We start from the raw sequence: 23,935 nt of genomic DNA on the forward strand, positions 1-23,935 counted from the left end.
CAGTCTGAAGGTGAGGGTGAATTGGCCTGTGCTACATTGCCCTGTGGTGTCCAGGCATGTGCAGGCTAGGTGGGTTAGCTGTGGGAAATGCGGGGTTACATGAAGAGAATCGGGGAAGGGGCTGAATGGTTTGGGATTCTACAATTCTCAAAAACAGTTGAAATCATATCCCTGTTCCCTCACTTGGTTATAAAACAAATCCTGGAGTTCCCCTTCCTAACTAACAGTGTGGGTGTATCTACACTTCAAGGACTGCTGTCATGCAGTTGGGGATGGGCAACTAATTCTGGCCTAGCAACCAACTTGTACCTCCAAACCCTTCCTTTTAAATGCTGTAATTGTACCATCCTCCACCACTTCCTCTGGCAGCTCATTCCATACACACACACACCACCCTCTACGTGAGTGAATAAACTAAACTAGGAAGCTGAGAATCAAAAGCAGGGGTGTGGTGTTACCTATCAACCAGACTGGGTAAGGACTGTCTATTTCCCTCCTCAAAATCTTTGTGCTCATCATTGTTAATGCTACTTTTTTAATTGGAGATCTTTTAAATTGAAATGAGTTTAAATTCCCCAAATTCCACAGTGGGACTTTAACCAACTCCTCTGGATTAATTGGCCCAGGCGTCTGGGTCCTGAGCACAGTTCAGGCGACCCTGCAATTCTCCATTTCAGCAAGAGGCTGCCTTGGAAGGACAGGAGTGAGAAAGGTGGAAGAAATATTTCCTAAGACAGGAAACGAAGAGAACTGCGGACAGGGGAAATCGGGAAGAAAATCAGAATTGGCTGGAGAAACCCAGCAGGTCTGGCGGTGTCTGTGCAGAGACAGAAGGCAGAGTTAACATTTCGGGTCCCTGTGACCCTCCTTCAGAGTGTTGCTGGAAAAGCACAGCAGGTCAGGCTGCGTCCTTCGTCAGGAATGAGGGTGGGAAAAGTCTGCATTTCATGCAGGTTTGTTGATAATAGGTAGATCATGTAACTCACGATGCGTGACATAACATGTTCGATATCATTATGGGGTGGGGAAGAGTAGTGAGTTCGACTAATGGAATGGCTCTTTTAATTGAATGGGCCGAATGGCCTCATTCTGCACTGTATGATTCTAAGTGGAGGCCATTCAGTTTTTGGAGCACACTTTGGATTATAAGAACATAAGAAATTAGGGGAGGTAAGCAAACTAGCCCCTTGAGGTGGCTTTGTGATTGAATTAATTCACTGTTAAGGGTCTCCTTTGGTTCTATTTTCCAATCTTCTACCCTTGCCCTTTGAAGCTGAAGACCAGCATGTGGCTGTCCACTCCAAAAACACGACAGCGATGGTGCTGAGGTGCTGTATAATTGAAAGCTATGTGCATTGTTCCAGGTCCTCGGACCAGTGTTAACGAGGGTGGGTGCAGAAGGGAATCAGCTTTTAAAAAGGACGTGGGGGGGGGGTGACATTTTTTTTGACATAGGGAGTGGTTCCTGTATGGGACTGAACTTCCTGAGGAAGCGGTGGATGCAGTTTAAAAGACCATTTTAAACGTGCAAACTCCACACAGTCACCCCCAAGGCAGGAAACGAACCCGGGTCTCTGGCGCTGTGAGCCACCGAGCCAACCCTATTGCGGGAACAGTCGAGAAGCAGTAGGTCTTGGTTTAAGGTGTTTGGCGAAGGAAGTGAGAGTTGATGGCCTGGTGGACTGTTAATCCAGAGACCCAGACAATGCTCTGGGGACCCAGGTTCGAATCTCACCCTAGAACCTGAACCTGGAATTAAGAATCTAATGACGACTGTTAATCTATTGCCAATTGTCGGGGGAAAACCCCATTTGGTTCACCAATGTCCGCTTAGGGAAGGGAAATCTGCCATCCTTACCCAGTCTGGCCTACATGTGACTCCAGACCCACAGCGGTGTGGTTGACTCTCAACCGCCCTCTAGGCCATGAGGGATAGGCAATAAATGCTGGCCTAACCAGGAACACCCTCATCCCATGAATGGATGGGAAAAAGCAAAAAGAACGTTTTTGACATTTGGAGTGGTTGGGAGCTCCAAGTGGAGACAGAATTGACCACGTTTGGAAAGAAGATTGGATGATTGAAATGAAGAGAAAGGAAAGTTTGGGGAAGGGGGCGCGATGGGGGAAAAGCTAGGCAGAGAGAGCCAGGGTGACTCAGTCTTGCGGACACACAGGAGGGACAGGAATGGCTTCCTTCCCTGCTGGCACCACCCACGAATTCTATGAAGGGTCTCTCATTCTGATTAAATTCCCTACAGTATGGAAACAGGCCCTTCAGCCCAACCAGTCCACACTGACCCTCCGAAGAGTAATCCAGCCGGACCCATTTCCCTCTGACCAATGTACCTAGCACTACGGGAAATTTAGCACGGCCAATCCACCCTAACCTGGACTGTGGGAGGAAACCGGAGCACCCGGAGGAAACCCACGCAGACACGGGGGAGAACGTGCAAACTCCACACAGGCAGTCGCCCCGAGGTTGGCATCGAACCTGGGGACCCCGGTGCTGTGAGGCAGCAGTGCTAACAAAATGAACGGGCGAAGGGTGTTTGAATTCTTCACACACAGAGCAACAGATATGTGGAACACGTTGGAGTCTAACCAAGGAGTGTTTACGTCTGAAGCAGCAATTTACTACCTGGCACCCCCTGTTAAGTTGTGATGAGTTCAGCCCGGTTCGTGCCCACAAGCTGTGGATGTTATCGTGAACGAGCAGGATGTGTCTGGGAGTCAGCCCCCCGCGACTCTTAAACCTGCTCCAGGATCTGAGCGTGAGGAACAGGGTGAACATTCCAGAGCAGCACAACGACAGTAGCACTCTACTTTCAGGTGGGATGTTAACCTGAAGCAGGGTTCGCCGCCGGTATACAGTCGTTAGCAACGTGATCGAATAATCTCCACTCGCCTGGACGAGAGCAGTTCCTACAATGCTGGGAAAATCAGACAACGCTTGCCAGTTTCTCCAGCCTCACATTCAATCCTTCTGTGAAGGGGGGCAGCAGCGCGTACCAGCTACAAGATGCCCTGCGGCCGCACCTCCTTCGATGGTACCTTCCAAACCCGCGACCTTGACCATCTAGGAGGACCAGGGGCAGCAGATACATGCCAACGTCAGCCCCTGCAAGTCCCCCTCCAAAGCCACTCGCCATTCCGACTTGGAAATATATCGCCGTTCCTTCCCTCGAGTCGAAATCCCAGAACTCCCCAGGAAACGGGTCCATTTGTAAGAAAGACCGACAACGCCGTTCACAAGCGTGTGAGATCAGATGCTTTGGAGCAGGAGTAGGTCCGTCAACTGATTACAGCCGCTCTGAGGTTAAATCAGACCATGGCAGATCTAATGGTGGCCTCAGCTCCACGCTTAGCAGGTCCCCTTCACAGTCAGTGAAGAAGCCTTTCAAAATATATTCCCTGCCGCAATGCAAGAGGTGAAGCGGTCCATCTGTGCACAACAGCCATGCGACAATGTTTAGAGTCATGTGGTTGGTTGAGGGATATATCCTGTACAGAATAGACTTGTTCTTCCTGAGATGAATACCATCAGATTTCTCACCTCCACCCAGTGACAGCTCAGTCATAAACTCTTTGTCTGAAAAATGGCACATCTGACCCTCCGAACGTACGGTGCTCCCTCTGTACTGATACTTCCACAGTGCGGCACTCCCTCAGTACTGACCCTCTGACAGTGCGGCACTCCCTCAGTACTGTCCCTCTCACAGTGCGGCACTCCCTCAGTACTGACCCTCCGACAGTGCAGCACTCCCTCTGTACTGACCCTCTGACAGTGCGGCACTCCCTCAGTAGTGACCCTCTGACAGTGTGGCACTCCCTCAGTACTGACCCTCTGACTATGCGGCACTCCCTCAGTAGTGACCCTCTGACAGTGCAGCGCTCCCTCAGTACTGACCCTCCGACAGTGCGGCACTCCCTCAGCACTGACCCTCTGACAGTGCGACACTCCCTCAGTACTGACCCTCTGACAGTGTGGCACTCCCTCAGTACTGACCCTCTGACATTGTGGCACTCCCTCATTACTGACCCTCTGACAGTGTGGCACTCCCTCAGTGCTGACCCTCCGACAGTGCAGCACTCCCTCAGTGCTGACCCTCCGACAGTGCAGCACTCCCTCTGTACTGACCCTCTGACAGTGCGGCACTCCCTCAGTAGTGACCCTCTGACAGTGCGGTACTCCCTCAGTAGTGACCCTTTGACAGTGCGGCACTCCCTCAGTACTGACCCTCTGACTATGTGGCACTCCCTCAGTAGTGACCCACTGACAGTGTAGCGCTCCCTCAGTACTGACCCTCCGACAGTGCGGCACTCTCTCAGCACTGACCATCTGACAGTGTGGCATTCCCTCAGTGCTGACCCTCTGACAGTGTGGCACTCCCTCAGTGCTGACCCTCTGACAGTGCGGCACTCCCTCAGTACTGACCCTCTGACAGTGCGGCACTCCCTCAGTACTGACCCTCTGACAGTGTGGCACTCCCTCAGCACTGACCCTCTGACAGTGCAGCGCTCCCTCAGTACTGACCTTCTGACAGTGTGGCACTCCCTCAGCACTGACTCTCTGAGAATTTAGGCGGTTCACTGCTGTTCCCCCACCTGGCACTTGTAACCTGACTGTCAGTTTAGACTGAGCTATGTCTGAGGGAAGGATTCCTCACAGCAAGATAAGTTGCTGTATTAGGGTGTGAAGTTGTTCAGGAGAGCAGCCGTAACCACTTACCATTCATATAGCGCCTTCAATACCATCCCAAGGCAATTGACAGGAGAGTTACCAGATAACATTGGAACCAGTGGGTTCGGGAGATATTGGGATAGATCCCAATAGCTTGGTTACAATTGCTGGTTTTATGGAGTGTCTTGACTTCTGGAAAGGGCGGTCGAGAGATAGAGAGAGATTCAAGCGATTAAAATCAGAGATGCTCAAGCAGCCAGAATTGTTGATATTTCTCAAAGGCAGAGAGTTGCAGACAACGAGGGAGGTGCAACATTGAGCTGAATTGTACAGTGATCCTTGCAGATATGACAGAGAAGAGAAAGTGGATATGGACATGCAGGAACTTTAGGTTTGGGAGGGATTTGGGGAATAATGTGAGTCTGCAATCCCCCCCCCCCCCCCACCCCATCTGCTTGTTTTAATCACTGCCCCCTGGGAACTGCCTGGTAACTCACTCTTTCCTGTGTGTGTTGTCTGAGCATGGGGGCAGTGGCCTCCTGTACTTAAACAGAAGGTTCATTAGCTGCAGACTGTGATTACCGTCACTGCTAATAAAAGACTGTTTTCAGCACTCATGGTCCCCTGTGTTTGAGTGGGCACTGCAAATCTCAGACGTCCCCAGACAGCCATGAACTCAGGACACTCTCCTGTATTCCTATAAATGAGTACATGTGACAATAAAATCTAATTTTAATTGTGTTTATATGTGAGAGAGAGAGACAGAGAGAGACAGAGAAATAGAGAGAGAGAGACAGAGAGAGACACAGACGGACAGAGAGAGAGAGAGACAGACACAGACAGTGACAGAGAGAGACAGAGAGAGAGACACACACACATACATACTCACACAGGTAGAGACAGAGACAGAGAGAGACAGACAGTGAAAGAGAGAGAGGGAGAGAGAGAGCGCCAGAGACAGACATAGACACAGAGAGATACAGAGCGAGAGAGAGAGAGAGAGACAGACAGACACAGACACAAGAGAGAGAGACACACACACACAGGGAGACATACACACAGACACACAGACAGTGACAGAGACACAGACAGACAGACACAGACACAAGAGAGAGAGAGGCAGAGAGAGAGAGAGAGAGACACGTGGGTGTCGCTGGCTGGGCCCAGTATTTATTACCCGTCCTTAGTTGACCCCTTGAGAAGGTGGGGGGTGAGCTGCCATCTTGAACCGCTGCAGTCCACCTGCTGTGGGTTGACCCACAATGCCCTGAGGGAGGGAATTCCAGGATTTTGACCCAACGACAGTGAAGGAACGGTGATATATTTCCAAATCAGGATGGTCAGTGGCCTGGAGGGGAATTTGCAGTGTTGTCATGTATCTGCTGCCCTTGTCCTTCTAGGAGGAAGTGGTCATAGGTTTGGGAGGTGCTGAAGATCTTTGATGAATTTCTTTGAAGGAGGATTTTATTTTTAATTTGATTTTGGTATTGTCACATGTACCAAGGTACAGTGAAAAGTTTTGTTTTGCATGCAGTGTGGGCTGATCATACCATCAGGGAGATTGTATTCCTTGCTCTGTTCAATGTCATGATTATAGAGGAGGTGCACAGAGGGCAAGGTCAACATTGGATTTAAAATCTGAGAGGTCCGTTCATGAGTCCAGTAACAGCGAGGAAGAAGCTGTTCATGAATCTGTTTTAAGCTTTTGTATCTTCTGCCCGATGGAAGAGGTTGGAAGAGATTATAACCGAGGGGTGGGAGGGGTCTTTGATGATGCTGGCTGCCTTCCCGAGACAGAGAGAAGTGAAGATGGAGGTCAATGGGTGGAAAGTTGGCTTGCCTGATGGACTGGGCTGTGACCGAGAGAAAAGATTTACCAGGATAGACCCGGACGTATGAGATCAAGAGCAAGGACTGGCTGCAAGGAAGGTTTGTTGACTTCTTTTTCAGAAAGGACCAAAAGGGCGACCTGATTGGGGTGGTTTCAAACGACGAGGCTGCTCGATGCACAGTGGCTAGAGAGACAAGCTGTCTCCTCGGATCTGCGCTGTGACCAGACATCCTGGTTTCTCATTCAGTGTCCCCGTGTCCTGCCAATTTCTGGAGAAACCATTTAAAAGGTTTGAAGTGTTAGCCTTGTGGTCAGGTGTAAAACTGGCTCTGAGCAGGGAGTGTTGTGCAATTGTAGTACTGACCCCCCCATCTCTAGACCAGGAGGGTGAGGTTCCAGTCCCACCTGGTCCACAGTATGCCGCAACATCTCTGCGTCAGATTGATCGATAAAACATCTGAAACTAGCTCGGTGTAGGGGCTCTTACAGCGTATTGGTAGTGTCCCTACCTCAGTGCCAGTAGACAAAGGGTTCAAGACCTTGTGTACTAACTCCGCTAATACTCAATTTAAAAAAAAAACCAAACCTCCCTGCTCCAGCAGTGTCTCATAACATGCCGGAAAAGGCACAACTAAAAATTATTTCAAAACGTGGGGATTTGGGAGAGGAAATCCCGTCCTTCCCAACAGCGTCATTGCATCATGTAGTTCTACGCAGCCTCTCTTTCCCGCCCCCTTGACCTCAGTGAAGGGATTGCCACTCTCTTTGACAACACAGAAACCAGGACCAGGGCCTCTCCTTCAGGCCTACTCCATCATTCAAAGCCTGAAACGTGTTGGTATCTCCGGTTGTCCTGGAAGTGAGGACTGGCATATTCCGAGCTGTGCACCACAGGCTGAGTATTGCACAACGGAATTCAGATACTTTTGGACAGAGTCCAGGCATCCACTTTCGAGGGAGAGAGTTTTATTTCAACCCATTACCCTTCGCCCACAGGAACATAACTCTCCCGGCTCTCCTCTTTATCCACCTTTTACTGCAACTCAGTATTTAGTTCGCGGCAACTGTTTTACCTCGTCACCTTTAACTCCTGGGCATTTAGCATCCTATTAACAGAACCCGATACTGAAGGATGTACTGGAGTCTGGAGCAGCTGCTGAGGCTGCAGAGATACAAAGGGGAAAGGTCACCTTTAGCCACAGTTCACCGTGGGGCTGGGAACTGTAGAAGCGCCTTGGGCTTTTTGACCACGTACATTGTGGAAATCAACAGCGTGTCAAAATTGTACTGAGGCGCCCCAAGACTGCTACATGCTGCAAGCAGACAAGCTAACTCTGACTGGGCTGCCCACAACATTCAACCTGAAATGGTGTTGGCATGTATTCATTTACAAAATTCTGTGTTTAAAATGTGTGCATTTTTGGAAAACAAAGACGGTGGGTTCGATTCTTGACTCGAAAAACTTAAGCATGTAAATCCCAGCTGACATGACAGTGAAAGAGTACTTATACTGGTGTTGTGATGGGGGATTAATCCAGGGCCTGGCCTGCTTTCCCAAGTAGATGCAAAATGTACCACGTCCACACCTATGAAAGACAACCGCGGCCAGTTTCCCTGTCCTGGCTGAAGTTGATAATTGAACAGGCTGGGGCTGTTTTACCTGGAGCATCGGAGACTGAGGGGTGACCTCTTAGAGGTTTATAAAATCATGGGGGGGGGGGGGGGGGGAGGGTATGGATAGCGAGTGAAAATTGGTTGAGGGCCTTCCCATCTTTCAACAGAGGTAGACACCTCAGGAATACTTCACGGGCTTTAGGATGCTGTGGTAGGTCTTGGGTTGTGAAAGGTGCTATGCGAATGCACGTCTTTCAGCGTTTCAATCTTATCGAGTCATACAACATGGAAACAGACCCTTCGGTCCAACCAGTCCATGCCGAACATAATCCCAAACTAAACCAGTCCCACCTGCCTGCTCCTGGCCCATATCCCTCCAAACATTTCCTGTTCATGTACTTCTCTCAGTGTCATTTAAACGCTGTAATTATACCCGCAACCATCACTTCCTCAGGAAGTTCATTCCACACACAAATCACCCTCTACGTAAAAAAGTTGCACTTCGTTTCTTCTTTAAGTCTCTCTCCTTTCACCTTAAAAATATGCCCCCCCCCTCCCCGTCTCGAAATCCCTCATCCTTGGGAAAAGACACCCCCATTAACTCTATTTCCACCCATCCCGATTTTGTAAACCTCTGTAAGGTCACCTCCTACACTCCAGTGAAAAAAGTCCCAGCCTATCTTTATAACTCAAACCTTCCGTACCCTGCAACATCCTGGTAAACCTCTTTTGAACCCTCTCTCGTTTACTAATATCCTTTCTACAACAGGGTGACCGGAACTGGAAACAGAAGAGGCCTCGCCTGTACATGACTTAGCTCCTTGAAAGTGGAGTCGCAGGTAGATAGGATAGTGAAGAAGGCGTTTGGTATGCTTTCCTTTATTGGTCAGAGTATTGAGTACAGGAGTTGGGAGGTCATGTTGCGGCTGTACAGGACATTGGTTAGGCCACTGTTGGAATATTGCGTGCAATTCTGGTCTCCTTCCTATCGGAAAGATGTTGTGAAACTTGAAAGGGTTCAGAAAAGATTTACAAGGATGTTGCCAGGGTTGGAGGATCTGAACTATAGGGAGAGGCTGAACAGGCTGGGGCTGTTTACCCTGGAGCATCGGAGGCTGAGGGGTGACCTTATAGAGGTTTATAAAATCATGAGGGGCATGGATAGGGTAAATAGACAAAGTATTTTCCCTGGGGTCAGAGAGTGCAGAACTAGAGGGCATAGGTTTAGGGTGAGAGGGGAAAGACATAAAAGGGACCTAAGGGGCAACTTTTTCCCCCAGAGGGTGGTATGTGTATGGAATGAGCCGCCGGAGGAAGTGGTGGAGGCTGGTACAATTGCAACATTTAAGAGGCATTTGGATGAGTATATGAATAGGAAGGGTTTGGAGGGATATGGGCCGGGTGCTGGCAGGTGGGACTAGATTGGGTTGGGATATCTAGTCGGCATGGACGGGTTGGACCGAAGGGTCTGTTTCCCTGCTGCACATCTCTATGGCTGTATGACTTTCCAAACCTTTCTTTCATCTTTTGGGCTCATATGGGCACCTCATTTTACCTCGGGCTAACACGGGGCACAGACCGAGGCTGAAATTTCTGCGTTGAAGGGTTAACTGGACTATCAGCTTCTTCTGTCTCATGAAACTTTAATTCGCTGTCGGAGACAGACTATTGATCAGCTCCACGTTGCATCGATGGAGAGGATGGCTGGGTGGTGGCAGTGGAGGGATGTTGGCGGATAGTTCTGCCCTTCAAGAGAGTGAGTGGCTGCACTTTCTTGTCAGCACTTTGCTGACTGGAACCCCAAGGACATCGCCCGACGCAGTGAATACTCACTGTCAGTTCGGTGAAATAAAACAGCATCAGTAATGACAAAAAGCCTCCAGACATCAAACAGCTCACTGCCAAGGTGGGAAGATTTTCTAGGTTTCACGCGACAAGGATATTACTCAGCTGGAGAAGGTTCGGGGGAGACTTACCAGGATGTTGCCGGGTACGGAAGGTTTGAGCTTCAAAGGAAGGCCGGGATTTTTTCACTGGACTGCAGGAGGTTGAGGATTTGACCGTGTACAGGTTTATAAAATCAGGAGGGGTACAGATAGGGTTAACTGCCCCAGAATGGGGAATTTCAAAACTAGGGAGCACATTTGTTAAGGTGAGAGAAGAGAGATTTAAAAAAGGCATGAGGGGCAATTTTTTTTTAATTCAAAACACAGAGGTTGGTTTGCATTTGGAAAGATTTACAAGGGTTGGTGGGTTTGAGCTCCAGGGAGAGGCTGAATAGGCTGGGGCTATTTTCCCTGGAGCGTCGGAGGCTGAGGGGTGACCTCTTCCACATACCGTGGAAGAATTAAAAAGAAAGTCGACGATTAACCAGAGTGTGATGCATTCCATGATCAACCAGCTGGACAGCTGTCTGCTGTATCCCGACAGGATAGCTATATAACAAGCATGTGGTGGGTACAATGCCCAATCACATAACGTTGCTCAGCATGGAATAGAAATTTGCCACTTCTTCTCAGTTGACACAATTCAGTCCCGAGTTGAGAGTGTGTTGCTGGAAAAGCACAGCTGGTCAGGCAGTATCCGAGGAGAAGGAGAGTCGACATTTCGGGCAAGAACCCTTCATCAGTTCCCCACAACGCAGATACCGTTCCACTTCTGATAACCGAAGATCAATGGTAAATCTAACCCCTAGAAGGGCAAGGGGATACATGGGGATACCAAGTTCCCCTCCAAGCCACTCACCATCCTGACTTGGAAATATATCAGCTGTTCCTTCACTGTCGCTGGGGTCAAAATCCTGGATCTTCCTCCGAATCGACATTGTGGATCTATCTATCTATCGAGGCCAAGTGGACTGCAGCGGTTTGAGAAGGCAGCTTACCATCACCTTCTCCGGGGGCAACTAGGGACGGTCAATAAACGCTGAGCCCAGCCAGCAACCTCCACGTCCTAAGAATTGTGTTTTCATAAACACTGTGGGGGACTTAGAGCTTAGGCTGCAGAACAGGTTTTATTAAAAGTGAGAATTAAACTCTAGCAGAAAGTCGATACTGGAGATTTCACTGCGGTTTGAGTTCCCTCTTTGTTGTGTAACTTTTAAGAACAAGAGCCATACTGTTGAGAGAAGATGTGAAGAGAGCAGAGTGGAAGTCTGGAATCATAAAGCTAGGGACGATGGGAGTTAATTGGAAAATTTCCAGCACTGATATGTCTTTGACAGACAAAAGGTATTGTGGAACACAGGACCCAGGGAAGCAGATGGGCTTGATACAGATCAGCCACAAACTCATTGAACAGGGGGCAGTATGACATTCTCCTATCCCTTGCCAGAGGAAGTGGTGGAGGCTGGTACAATTGCCACATTTAAAAGGCTGGGTATATGAATAGGAAGGGTTTGGAGGGATATGGGCAGGTTGCTGGCAGGTGGGACTAGATTGGGTTGGGATATCTGGTTGGCATGGACGAGTTGGACTGAAGGGTCCGTTTCCAGGTTGTACATCTCTATGACCTGTGCGCTTACAACAACAATAACGTGTACTTAGGACTCCAGGCACCAAGGTGAACGGGAGACGCTGAGATTGCTTTTCCCTGATAACTGGGGGGGGGGCACAGGGGACTGAGGTTTTCAAATCCTGAAAGAGATCTGGACAAGTGTAGGTGGGCAGGATCTGCCCCCAACCCCTGAAAGAGAGGGCAACTAGCAAAACAAACTGACCTGAGGAGTATGGAGCATGCTGCCTGAGAGTGGGTGAGAGGCAGGGTGGTTGGCATGCTTGCAATGCACCATGGGTTCAATTCCCACACCGGCTCAGGTTACCATGAAGAATTCTCCTTCTCAACCTCTCACCCCTCGTCCTCAGTTTAAACCAACTCCAGCCATCGCTCTACTGAGAGAGCAGACTCATGTCCCGTAGAACTATGGAGACATTAGTTTAAAGGTTGCTTCAATTGAAGCATTTGATTGAATCCCCCACTGTCAACATCCTGGGGGTTGCCTTTGAACAGAAACTCAACTGGACTCGCTACATAAACACAGTGGCTACAAGAGCAGGTCAGAGGTCAGCAAGTAACATACCTCCTGACTCCCCAAAGCCTGATCTCCATCTACAAGGCACAAGTCAGGAGGGTGATAGAATACTCCCCACTTGCCTGGATGGGGGCAGCCCCAGCAACACTCAAGAAGCTCAACACCATCCAGGACAAAGCAGCCCCCGCTTGATTGGCACCACACCCACAAGCATCCACACCCTCCACCCCCAGAACTCAGTAGCAGCAGTGTGTACCACCAACAAAATGCACTGCAGAAATTCACCAACAATCCTTAGACAGCACCTTCCAAACCCATCACCACTTCCACCTAGAAGGACAAGGGCTGCAGATACATGAGAACACCACCCCCTGCAAGTTCCCCTCACCACCCTGACTTGGAAATATATCGGCCGTTCCTTCACTGGGGTCCAAAGCCTGGAATCCCCTCCCTCAGGGCATTGTGGGTCAGTCCACAGCAGGTGGACTGCAGCGGTTCAAGATGGCAGCCCACCCCCCCCCCCCCACCTTCTCAAGGGGCAATAAGGGAACGGGTAATAAATGCTAGCCTGGCCAGAGACACAACTGAATTTTAAAAAATGGAACCAGACTGTAATCTGAAAAGGAAGAATGTGCAGGGTTAAAGGGGGAGAATGGCCTTGAGTGAACTTATCATTGGGTGGGTTGGTGCACACACACACACACGCGCACACAAACACATGTGCACGCACACACATAAACACAGGGGCTGAATGGCCTCCAACTACAATTCTCTGACTCTCTGTGAAGCATTTCTGACGAAGTAAAAAAGTGCCCTGAGATGCCTGGCGGGAGCAAACTGAACAACATTTAACACCCAGCCGCCTTGGGAAGGGCGATCAGGAGAGTGGTCTAAGAGACAGGTCTGAAGGGAGTGTGTTAAAACAGAAGAGACTGAGAGAGGCAATTGCACTGGTGATGGATGGATGCAAGTGGGCTGCTGGCGCTGGTGGACCGTGGGCTGGGAAGGGAAGGACTGTATAAATCTCCACGGGGGCTGGAAGTGTTCAGGGAAGGCAGAGCTGTTGACAGATTGAGGGAAACGGCACTGACAGGACACAGCCAGTACCCAGAACAGCCAAGCGCTGCGTGTTATCGCAAGACCCCGGAGAGCCGGAGGCCCAGATTTATGATAACGCAATTGGAACGATTCAATTCCCATCACCTTCAGCCCGGCCGTGAATAGTGATGAATCAGCGGCCATTACAAAAGCAATCTTGGCCGTGCAGATGAGCGTATTATTGATTCCCTTCCTCACTCTGGGGAAACCTTGTGAGGCTTGGAGCAGCCTCATCAGGCCTAATTTGGGAAGGAATGCACGCCCTCGAGTTAACCCATTCACCACTCAAGCAATGCTCCAATTGTGCCAAATTTCCCTTTTAACCCTCTCCCCCTCCCCCCTCCCCCCCCCCCCCAGCCCAACTCTAAACCCAGTTTCTGCAGCCCCTTCCACACAACTCAGGTCAAATATTCCAATAAGCCTGGTCTCCTGACCTGAGAAGGAACGTCAACTCTGCTCTGAGACCTGCTGAGTTTCTCCAGCAGTTTCTGCTTCAGCTGCCTGGTGTCAGCGCTGCCCACCTGTGGGTACTGGTGGGGACTGAAGGGGAGGATTCAGCTCATTCGCAGAGTTGTTGCTGGCGGAGAAAGAGGCCGTTTGTCCCATCGTGCCGTGGTATTCCCCCACTGCCAATCTCTTGCTTTTCTTCCCCATATTCCTGCACACCATTTAGAGTCAGACAACACAGAAGCAGACCCTTCGGTCCAACCGTCCATGCTGAGCAGACATCCTACCCTAATCCAGTCCCATTTGCCAGCACCTGGCCCATATCCCTCTAACCCCTTCCTATTCATATACCCATCCAGATGCCTTTTAAATGTTGTAATTGTACCAGCCTCCACCACTTCCTCTGGCAACTCATTCCGTTCATGCACCACCCTCTGTGTGAAAACGTTGCCCCTTAGCTCCCTTTAAGTCTTTCACCTGTCTCTAGTTCTGGTCTCCCCCACCCCAGAGAAATGGCTTTGTCTATTTACCCTATCCATGCCCCCATGATTTTATAAACTTTGATAAGGTCACCCCTCAGCCTCCGATGCTCCAGGGAAAACAGCCCCAGCCTATTCAGCCTCTCCCTATAGTTCAAGCTCTCCAACCCTGGCAACATCCTTGTAAATCTTTTCTGAACCCTTTTGAGTTTAACAATCTTTCCTCTGGCAGGGAGACCAGAATACTTTTATCTATATAACCATCCAATGCCCCTCCTGAATGCCTCATTTGAACCTATCTCTACCTCATGTATTGGCAGTGATTTCCAGACCCTAATTACCTCTCGTGCAAATTTTAATTTTTCCTTCTGTTACTTTGCTATGTTTGCCCGTCACTTTAAGCCTACTCCCTCTTATTTGTGTTTCTTTTCCAAGTGGATACAGCTTCTCCCCTGTCTTACGAAACCTCTTGGCTGCTGCAGCTACCTCTACACCTCACAGAGTCCCTCGAGTGTAGAAACAGGCCAATTGGCCCAATCGAGTCCGAAGGGCGGACCACCCTGACCCGTCCCACTACCCCATTTCCCATGGCCAACCCACCCAGCCTGCACAATATAGGGGGGTAATTTAGCACGGCCAATCCACCCTAACCATCCACGGAAACCGGAGCACCTGCAGGATAACCCCACGCTGACGCAGGGACAAGCTCCACACGGACTGCCTCCCGAGGCTGGGATTGAACCCGGGGCCCCCGTCGCCGTGAGCCAGCGGTGCCAACCACTGAGCCAACGTGCCGCCCCTTCCATTCCATTCGCCCAGTTTCTCCGTCCCCCTTTTGCTGATGCAATGATCCAGGGCAATGCTTCTGGACTAGCCTTTGACCCCTTTCCAAAGACACCATCAAGGTGTCTGAGGAGAAAGCAGGAACATGCCATTGAGACTGAGGATCAGCCATGATCATATTGAACGGCAGAGAGCCCCCCTTCCCCCCCCCCCCCCGACAAAGGGGAAACATTGCCTGCCCCCTACTCCCAGTTTCGGTGTTACGATCACCTCCTCACTGTGTTTGAACTGGATTTTCCCACTTTTACAGTCTCCTGCGCTCAACATCGAGTTCACGAATTTCAGACTGTGAACTCTGTCCCCATTCTGATTCTGCTTTGAAGCTTGGAGGCAGACAGCACGGAAACAGGCCACCTGGCCCAACCCGGCCACGCCGACCAGGTTTCCTAAACCAAACTCGCACCTTTTGGCCCATATCCCTCTGAACCCTTTCCGTCGACATACCTGTCCAAATGTTGTACCTGCCTCGACCACTTTCTCCGGCAGCTCGCGTGCGTGAGTGAGTTGCCTGGTCACAGGCCTCCAGTCTGAAAAACGACCTCGGCCACCACCCCGTGTCTCCCACCGTCAAGCCGACTTTGTATCCAACTGACTCGCCCTCCCTGGGTCCCTTGCCCCGTCACACTAAAAGGAACGTGCCAACTCGGAGCTCGTTATCTTGCTTTTAGAAGCCTCCCACATGCCAGATGTCCCTTCACCTGCCTCCCCATCCCTCCCAGTCATGTGACAATCTGAACCTTCTTTTGCGATTGCTTCTTTTGGGTAGAGGTGTTCACTTTTCGCCCTCCGCCTGAAAAAAAAATGCTTGGCCACTTTTCCAGAACAGTCCCCTTTGCCTTGGTCCGTAAAGTCTCTGTCATTTTTATATCTCTCCCACCTTTGACCCCATCCTTGACCTTTCCTTTTGTACTTGCCCCTCCTACCACCCCCCCCCATCTTGCATAAAACCCACCTCGTTCACATTTGACTCTGAACAGTTCCCGTTCCACAGATGCTGCCAGACCTACTGAGTATTTCAAGCCTTTCCCAAGGCCATCTGCCTAATTAATGAATTGGCCATGATAAATTGCCCGTAGTGTTAGGTAAGGGGTAAAATGTAGGGGTATGGGTGGGTTGCGCTTCGGCGGGTCGGTGTGGACTTGTTGGGCCGAAGGGCCTGTTTCCACACAATAAGTAATCTAATCTAATCTAATTCATGCCGGTCTATAAGTTGTGCGTGAATCTCCTCCCACTTCTCACCCTGACCTTCCATTCTTTTCCACCTTGTATGCTTACTCAACTTTCCCTTTAATGCACTTCAAATATTTGCCTCAACTACTCTTTGTGCTCATGTTCCATGTTCTCTTCCATCTTTGGATAATTTCCTATAGGAGGCATTAGTGACTAGCTTAGGCCAATACGCCTTAGCTTTGGATTTACTCACAATTAGAAACATCTCTTCCCATTTACCCTACCAAAACCGTCCACATTTTCAAAAGAAAGAAAACTTTGCCCTCATTCAGCATTTCCCATGACCAATGGATGCCGTTGGATCAAAATGTCAGATTTCCCTTTCCAAAATCACTCCGGGTGGATGCAACGGATTGCAATGGAGTTTGACACAATTCAAAGGGTATGGGGAGAAAGTGGGAGCAGGATACTTTGTTGGATGACCAAACCTAACCAGAGAACAGACTCAAAGGACAGAGTGGCCTCCACACCTGCTCCCATTCTCTACGTTTTTTGGGGGAACGGGGTTGAAGAAAAATGGCGCCTTCTCTGGGACAATTTGCACATTACATTCTGGCCTGACCAATGATGCGTACATCCCGTGAAATATTTTTTCAAGAATGTCTCAAGGAATGTTTTAGTCAACACATTGAACTGCACAACTAACTTACTCACAGCAAGTTCCCACGTACAACAAGCGACAGGTAAGCAGGGCAGTGAAGAAGGCGTTCGATGCGTTTGCCTTCAGCGCATTGAGTACAGGAATTGGGACGTGATGTTGCAACTGTGTAGAGTCCTGGTTGCCCTGCTGTAGCAGGGATATGATTACATTGGGAAAGGGTGCAGGTTGGATTTACAAGGGTTTGGAAGGTTTGGCTTATAAGGAGATGCTAGATAGGCCGGGACTTATTTTCCACTGAAGCATAGCAGATTAAGCAGTGGCCCCACAGACATGATTTGGAGATGCCGGTGTTGGACTGGGGTGTACAAAGTTAAAAATCACACAACACCAGGTTATAGTCCAACAGGTTTAACCACCTGATGGAGGAGCAGCGCTCCAAAAGCTAGTGCTTCCAAATAAACCTGCTGGACGATAGCCTTGCGTTGTGTGATTTGTAACTTTATTAACCGTATAGAGGTTTATAAAATCATGAGGAGCATGGATCGGGTGAACATTAAATGTCTTTTCCCTAAGGTAGGGGAGTCTAAAGGCTAGAGTGCATGGGTTTAAGGTGGGAGGGGAAAGATTTAAAAGGGACCTGAGTGGCAGTGTTTTCATACAGAGGCTGGTTCGTCTGCTGACTAAACTGCCAGAGACAGAAAAAAACTGCAGATGCTGGAATCCAAGGTAGACAAGCAGGAGGCTGTGAGAGCACAGCAAGCCAGGCAGCGTCAGGAGGTGGAGAGGTCAATGTTTCAGGAGTAACCCTTCTTCAGGACTGGGGGTGGGGGTGAGGGGGAGCTGCAGATGAAGGTGGTGGTGGGGGCAGGGTGGTGAAGTAGGGGATAGGTGAAGACAGGCAGAGGGTACGACCTGGCAGGGAGCAGTGGAAGGGACGGGGGAGGGGCTGGGAAGGGAGTCGGAGGATGGGGAGGGAGGTTATTTGAAATTGGAGAACCCAATGTTGAGTCCTCCAGGCAGGAGGCAGCCCAGGCGGAAGATGAGGTGCTGTTCCTCCAACGTTTTGGCAACGGAGGAGGCCAAGGATGGTGATGTCAGAAAGGGCGTGGTTGGGGGGAATTGAAATGGGCACTGACTGGGAGGTCCAGTCAGCCCCCGAGGTAGCAATAACTTCAGGTACAGGTACAATATTTCAAAGACATTTGGACAGGTACATGAACAGGAAAGGTTTAGAGGGATATGGGCCAAGCGCTGGCAAATGGGACTAGTTTAGCTTGGGAAACCTGATCGACATGGACGAGTTGGACCGAAGGGTCTGTTTCTGCACTGTCTGACTCCCATGTTATATTGCAATGTGGATTGAAGGATAAATATCTGTTAGATACTGGGATACATCACACCCCTTCACAAAACAAATCTCTCTGAATCTTCCAGAGCTTGCAAGCTCATTTTCCAGTTTGACAGTACAGTAAATCCTTTGGCACTGCCACTGGCCCAGAAGCCCAGATGTTCAAGTCGAATTCTTGAAGTGGGAACTTGAACTCAGAACCTCAACGCCCTGAGAGCACATGCTCTCAATTGAGCTGATATTGAAACACTGGTGGGATCACGCCTCAGTCTTCCAGGGACAAAGAGGCCAGCTCTCCCCCTTGTCCCGTCTCTTCCTGCAATTGAGAATCTGCTAACAGCACTGTCAGTCTTTTCTGGCACATTCTCCAGGGCTTCAGTATCCTCTTAATAACACGGAGCTCAGAGCAGCTCACGAGACTCTGAGAGTGGTTTAACTGTGTGGTTCTACAGTGAGTAAGTTCAACAAACCTCCGCTGTGAAAGCTCAACGCTGCTTAGAGACAAGTGAGACAGACCTCACCTCCAGGATAATTAAGCAGTCTCCTTCTCTTTGCTCTGCTAAGTCTTACAGAGACAGGATCTGTCAGCTACATGTTCCTGCTTTTGACAGTAGATTTGCCCAGTCAGTGTGAGAAGGAGAGAGAGAGAGAGAGACAGTGAGACAGAGAGAGAGAGAGAGAGACAGTATCTGTCAGCTCCATATTCCCCCTTTTGACAGTAAATTTACCCAGTCAGTGTGAGAAGGGGGAGAGAGAGAGAGGGGATCTGTCAGCTCCATATTCCTCCTTTTGACAGTAAATTTACCCAGTCAGTGTGAGAAGGGGGAGAGAGAGAGAGAGAGAGAGAGTTAGAAATTGGGGGAGGGGAAACAGGAGAGGCTAATGTGCTGCGACTGAGCTTTCCTTTTTTAACCTCACGTTTGTTGCAGTTGTAAGATTTGGGAATGTCGAGACAATGACAAAATAAAACTTGGACCGGAGCGATACTGGGGACAGAAGGGTTAACCGAGCAGGGGCTGTGTTTGCACAGACCAGTTTGGAATTCTCACCAGCACGGAGCTGCTGGGAGGCGATGATCTCAGCGAGGTGAATTTGGACGATTAAAAGATTCGACAGGGTAGGATAAGAGAGAAAATATTTCATTCTGCGTGGGTGGGTCCAGAACTAAAAACAGTGCGAGAAACTGACAATTAGAGCTGGACAGTCCACTTAGCCAGGATCTCTCCTAACCCCACCACGGCGGAGGTGGTGGTGGGGGGGGGGGGGGGGGAAGGTAGTGACTGGTACTTACTCCCTCAAATAATGCTGGGGACACCATTGACAATGCATATGCAGGGATTGAGAGATTGACTGCACTCAGCAATGGGGATAGATAGGGGGCAACACTAACCGTGGCTGGTAGGATTAGATTCCTTACAGTGTGGGAACAGGCCCTTCGGCCCAACTAGTCCACACTGACCCTCCGAAGACTAACCCACCCAGACCCATTCCCCATATTTACCCCTGACTAATGCACCTAACTCTATTGACAATTTAGCATGGCCAACTCACCCTAACCTGCACGTCTTTGGATTGTGGGAGGAAGCTGGAGCAAACCCGCGCAGACACGGGGAGAATGTGCAAACTCCACACAGACAGTCACCCGAGGCTGGAATCGACCCCAGGTCCCTGGTGCTGCAGGACACGTGGAAGAGGTTGGGTGGGCACTGAATGACCTTTTGATTATGCTCCCAGCTCAGCAGTCCAGGGATGTTCCTGTGACCTGGAGGTAGGCTCAAGTGCAGGGCCTGCATAGAGTCAGACCACGCAGAAGCAGACCCTTCGGCCCAACCAGTCCATGCTGTTTCATAATCTCAAACTAAACTAGTCCCACCCACCTGTGCGTTTGGTATGCTTGCCTTTATTGGGCAGCGTGTGGTCTATAGGAGTTGGGAGGTCGTGTTGTGGCTGTGCAGGACATTGGTTAGGCCACTGTTGGAATTTTGTGTGTGATTCTCGTCTTCCTATTGTGAAACTTGAAAGGGTTCAGAAAAGATTTACAAGGATGTTGCCAGGGTTGGAGGGTTTGAGCTACAGGGAGAGGCTGAACAGGCTGGGGCTGTTTTCCCTGGAGTGTTGGAGGCTGAGGGGTGACCTTATAGAGGTTTACAAAATCAGGAGGGACATAGATGGGGTGAATGGCCAAGGTCTTTTCCCAGCTTGTGTGAGTCGAAAACTAGAGGTTTATGGTGAGAGGGGAAGATTTAAAAGGGACCCAAGGGGCAATTTTTTCACGCGAAGCGTGGTGTGTGTGTGTGTGTGTGTGTGTGTGTGTGTCTGTGTCTGTGTGTGTGTGGAATGAGCTGCCAGAGGAAGTGGTGGAGGCTGGTACAGTTATAGCATTTAAAAGAATGGGTATATAAATAGGAAGGATTTAGAGAGATATGGGCGAAGTGCTGGCAAATGGGACTAGATTAGGGTAGGATATCTGTTCGACATGGACACGTTGGGCTGAAGGGTCTGTTTCCCTGCTGTATATCTCAATGACTCTATGCAGTGTTGAATGGAGGTGTCCATTCAGTACGCAGGCAAAAGTAATCTGATGCCCGAAACTTGATGGAAGAGCAGTGGGAATTCCCACTGATGATGCCCTGACCACCTTCCCTCAGCATTTCCCCACATAAACAAACCATGTGGTCATTATTGTCTTGCCATTTGAAGGGAGGGAGCGTTCTGTGCACATATTGGCCATGGCCTTTCCCATGTTAAATTAGTGACGGCACTTAACAAACAAAAAGTACTTCATTGGCTGCAGAGTGTTTTTAGTTCCCCCGAGATTGTGGGGTGGGGGTGGGGGGTTGCTATATGAACGCAATATTTTGTTTTTGTATTGGAAACACCTTAGTCAGTGCATGACACTGTACCGAAACGTATGGCAGTGTAAGTGAACTGAAAATCTTTGACTTTTGCATCGGCCCACCAAGTCATCGATAATCTCCATCTGCAGCCAGACTGCTCACTCAGAAGGCCAAAGGAAGATTGTATCCTTTCTTTTTCACTGCTCATTATCTTATAGTTTCCTTTCCTTTCTTAAACTGAATGTCGATAGCAAATGTTTTAGCATCCCGTTTAGGCATAGGAATGGCTCCACTTTGTGGCGCTGTGAGGACAAATATAACATAAGAAGCAGCAGCAGGAGTAGGCCTCAAGCCTGCTCCACCAATAAGGTCAGCATCAAATCTGCTTTCCTTCACTATCCCCCATACCCTTGATGTTTTTTAAAAATTCATTCACGGGATGAGAGCGTCACTGGCTGGGACAGCATTCCAGTCCATCCCAGAGGGTAGTTACAGTGGGCTTTTTATTATCCATCTCTAATTACTCAGAGGGCAATTGGAGCCACATGTAGGCCAGACCAGGTAAGGATGGCAGTTTCCTTCCCTAAAGGGAATTGGTGAGCCAGATGGGTTTTTCCAACAACGGATTCATGGTCATCATTAATCCCAGATGTTTATTGAACTTAAATTCCAGAATTTGCTATGACAGGATTTGAATTTGTGTCCCCTAGAAATTTACCTGGGCCTCTGGGTTAACAGTCCAGCGATAACAGTCCTAGGCCATCACCTCCTCTCGAATCAGTCTCACTGTAGAATTTACTCAATGATGGAGACTCTAAAGGGACATAGATTTCCAAAGATGCACCACCCTCCTCATCTCAGTCCTGTCTGTTATGATGGCTGCTCCCTCCTGCAGCCACGGCCAAGTGGTCCGTCATGCTTATGGGAGTTAATCGATTGTTTCCATTCACACACCAAAAACATGGCTCTGCACTGTGCGGTTTATCTTGACTCACGTGGAGCTCGTCCAAACCCCCAAAGGCTACCTGTGCGTGAAAAACCTGTTACAGAGCATTCTCAGCCTGTACAGGAATTTCAAACTGTCCCGGGATTTAAGCTTCAGATTTTATGACGCTCTCCAAAAGAAAATTAAATTGAGTTCCAAGATGTGGTGCAAATTCCCCTTGCCGCCTGCTATGGGACATCCCGAGGGTGGGGGGGGGGGGGGTTGGGTGTGGAGGGCTTTCCCTCCCGCAGCATGATGGGCCCGTTAGCACCGCTGCCTCACTGAGCCAGGGACCCAGGTTTGATCCCACCTTCAGGCGACTGTCGGGATGGGGTTTGCGCGTGAGGTTTCTTCCGGGTGCTCGGGTTTCCAGAGGATCTGCAGGTTAGGATGGATCGACCCATGCTAAATTATCCATAGTGTCCAGGGATGTGCAGGCTGGGTGGGTCAGCCGTGGGGAAATGCAGGGATGGTGGGGGGGGTTGTGTTTGGGTCTGGGTGGGATGCTTCCTGCTGGGTCGGTGTCGACTCGATGGGCTGAAAGGCCCGTTTCCGGACTTGGGGGACTCTGAGGTTGTCTTCTTTAGCTGCCGTCCCAACATCTGTGTTTTCTCTCCCCTCCCCTCCCCTCTCCACCCCCCCCCACTTTTAAGGAAGTTCTCCGTTCCTCACGTTCCCACGAGTTGGAGGCAGCTTTGGGGGTCGTGGCGGAAATTCAAGAATACTGCGCGGCGAATTGTGGAATTAGGAAGAGTGGGCCAATGGAAAGTTGGCCGGCTATTCGGATGGAAAGGGACCCTTTGCTCCCCGAACCAACTGTGCAGTATAGCCGAGCTAGGAAGCTTTATCCCAGTGTTATCGAGCACTCAACGCCCTCTTTCCTCCTGCCAGTACCCCTCCTCCTCACTGCTGCTGAAGGTCTTTTTTAAAATTCATTCACAGGATGAGGGTGTCGCTGGCTAGGCCCAGCGTTTATTGCCCATCCCTAATTGCCCCAGAGGGCAGTTAAGAGTCAACCACATCGCTGTGGGTCTGGAGTCACGAGTAGGCCAGACCAGGTAAGGATATCAGTTTCCTTCCCTGAAGGGCATTAATGAACCAGATGGGGTTTCCCAACAATCAACAATGGTTTTATGGTCATCGTTAGACTCTTAATTCCAGATTTTTATTGAATTCAAATTCCACCATCTACCATGACAGGATTAAAGTTTGGTCCCTGGAAACATTACCTGGGTGTCTGGATTAACACTCCAGCGATACTACCACTAGGCTATCACGTCCCCCTTATGAGTGTGCGCGGGGGAGTTATGGGTGTGTGTGTATGTGTGTGAGAGTGTCACTGCGTGTGAGATTGTGTGTGGCGATGAACATATTGTGCTCCATTTGCTTGGACAACACCTCCACTCCCTCAGGAGACTAAGGAAACTGGGCACGTCCAACATGACCCTCAGCAACTTTTACAGATGCACCACAGAAAGCATCCTATGTGGGTGATTTACAGGTTGCCATGGCAACTGCTCTGCCCAGGACTATAAGAACCTACAGAGTTGTGAACACAGCCCAGTCCATCAGGCAAGCCAACCTTCCACCCATTGACTCCATCTCCACTTCCCACTGTCACGGGAAGGCAGCCAGCATCATCAAAGACACGTCCCACCACCTCCCCACCACCCCCCAGTTATAATCTTTTCCAATCTGTTCCGTCAGGTAGAAGGTACAAACGCTTATCATGTGCCAACAGATACAATGACACCTTCTTCCTTGCAGTTATAGAGTCATAGAGATGTACAGCACAGAAACAGATCCTTCAGTCCAACTTGTCCATGCCCACCAGATATCCCAACCCAGTCTAGTCCCATTTGCCAGCACCCGGCCCGTATCCTTCTCAACCCTTCCTATTCATATACCCAT

General features: G+C 49.7%; 2 protein-coding genes across 2 annotated transcripts in view; one reads left to right on the plus strand and one right to left on the minus strand.

Moving 5' to 3' along the window:
• LOC122541334 (discoidin domain-containing receptor 2-like) overlaps positions 1 to 23,935 on the minus strand; it is a 213,279-nt gene that overhangs the window by 180,194 nt on the left and 9,150 nt on the right. The window lies entirely within an intron of this gene.
• The window catches only part of LOC122541330 (macrophage mannose receptor 1-like), a 93,673-nt gene continuing 89,488 nt past the window's right edge, over positions 19,751 to 23,935 (plus strand). Inside the window, exon 1 of the mRNA XM_087979462.1 lies at positions 19,751 to 19,970. The gene's annotated coding sequence lies outside the window, so the exon portion shown is untranslated. The remainder of the gene's footprint in view (positions 19,971 to 23,935) is intronic.

This window comes from Chiloscyllium plagiosum, unplaced genomic scaffold, assembly GCF_037043375.1.
Source record: "Chiloscyllium plagiosum isolate Xiang-an unplaced genomic scaffold, Cpla_swu_hap1 HiC_scaffold_35, whole genome shotgun sequence".
NCBI classification, from domain to species: domain Eukaryota; kingdom Metazoa; phylum Chordata; class Chondrichthyes; order Orectolobiformes; family Hemiscylliidae; genus Chiloscyllium; species Chiloscyllium plagiosum.